The sequence below is a fragment of the Lissotriton helveticus genome, chromosome 5_1, assembly GCF_964261635.1.
Source record: "Lissotriton helveticus chromosome 5_1, aLisHel1.1, whole genome shotgun sequence".
NCBI lineage: Eukaryota > Metazoa > Chordata > Amphibia > Caudata > Salamandridae > Lissotriton > Lissotriton helveticus.
The window spans coordinates 2,046,146,508-2,046,148,689 of NC_136065.1; positions in this window are offsets into that span (position 1 = coordinate 2,046,146,508).

Here is a 2,182-nt window from a genome sequence, read left to right on the forward strand (position 1 = left end):
TTCAAATCATCATAAATGGTGGAACCCAGCAATTCTGACACCCTGAAAGCCCCAAAAAAGAGCCATACCATGTACAATTTCCTCAAATGGAATTCAAATTCAGAAAAACCAATCTTGGGAAGAACCATGAGTATCTTAGATAACAGCTGTAGTGATATAGGCTCTCGTTGATAAGAACCCTGCTTACGTGACTTGGCCCAACCTTGAAGCATTCGTTTAGCATTCGTTTACCCAGCTCACGTGCTGAAGTTTCATATCTCTACGCTGTCGTGCACCCAATCCATCGCAAAATCTAAATGTAGCACCGGACTATAAAAATTCCAGCCAACGTCTTCTGTAAGCCAACTTGGTGCTTTGTGCTAGAGAATTCTCGACGAGCTGATAAGCCTTCACATCCCCAAACTCCAAATCTCCCTGGGAATGGAAGTCCTCCGGGCGCCAAACCACGGAATCTCTCCCACTGAAAACGAGACAGGGCATCCACTATATTATTTGCCATGCCTGCAATATGTTTGACCTTGAAAACAATGTTAAACTTTAAACATCCCAGCATGAACGTCTGCAGTAACTTCAACATCTGTTTGTCTTTTGCCCTCTGACCATTCACCAAATCCACCACTATTTTGTTGTCAACATTAAATAATACTGTTCTATTGGCCAATTTGTGGCCTCATACCGCAAGATCTACTATGAGAGGAAAGAATTCCAAGAAAGCAATGCTCTTCTGCTCAGCAACCCAATTTTCAGGCCATCTCTCAGCACACCACTTACCATCCCAAAAGAGCCCGGAACCATGAGCGCCAGAAGCGTCAGAAAAAAGCTGCAGCTGCCAAACAAAATCTTCATCCAGTGACCAAAGCATTATGCCATTGAAATCAGATAAAAATGTTGACCAGACCTCAAAATCAGCTTGCATATGCGCTGTTACCCTAATTCTGTGGGGTGGCAACTTCATACCAGACATAGAGAAACCCAACCACCTGCAAAAAGACCTACCAGCGCGTTTGACTTCATATGCAAAATTCAGATGCCCCAGCAAACACTGTGCCTCCACCAGTGTCAATTTCTGTACCGTGCGTGCATGATCTAAAATGCCTGTTATTTCAACAATCTTCTTTTTAGGAAGCCTAGCTTGCATCTTGATAGTATCTATCTCTATGCCAAGATACGTAAGGCAACAACAGGGGCCCTCAGTTTTGTCCTGTGCTAAAGGCACATCCAGTGTCTCTGCAAACTGTTTAAAATCGTGCAAAGCAGCATTGCATTGGTGAGAATCAGCTGCGCCCAAGAAAATAAAATCATCCAAATAATGTGTACTGCCCTTATGTCCTGTGAGGAAAGAAAAACACCACTGCAGAAACGGACTAAATGCTTCAAGAAGTCTGCAGGATATGGCACAACCCATAGGGAGAGTCTTTTCAACAAAATACGAACCGTCAAAAAAGATGCCTAGCAATGAACAAATCGGACGGATGTACAGGCAACAGCCGGAAGGCAGATTTAATATCACACTTTGCTAACTGCGACCGCTTGCCCATATCCCTGATCATAACCAAAGCAGAATCCACCGATTCAAAATGTAACATGGATGCCTCTTTTGCGATGAAATCATTAACCGAAAAACCTTGTGGCCATGATAAGTGTTGGATCATCCTGAATTCTCCCTCCACCTTCTTAGGCACCACACCCAATGGAGATACAATTACATTTGCCAAAGGACAGTATTGAAAGGGACCTGCCATTCTGCCTTCCTGGACCTCCTTCAACATCTTCTCCCTGACTACGTGCGCAAAAGCATTTGCAGATTTTAAATTCTGTGCAAACCTGGGACTCCTTGGGCCTTGATAACCTAGCTTGAAACCTTCTCAAAAACCCCAATAGAGCAAGGCAGCGTCTTGAGTGTCTGGGTAGAACTGCAACCATTTACACAAAATGTTCACCTTGATTAGTGTAAAAGCCCTTGTTGCCAAGCTGTGGTGTAAATCCTCTCCCTCTGTCTGGGAAACTATTCCCCCACTGTTGATGTTCCCCGAAACATTGTGTGACTGCGTGTTTACCCCCACATCTGGAGTATTCGTGTTTGTATTTGCAAGGATTCCTAACGCAGTACCCTTTGTTGAAATTCCAGCAAGCCCCGGAAAACATGGTTTGAGGTCTGTTCCATGCCCCCACCTCCCCTGGG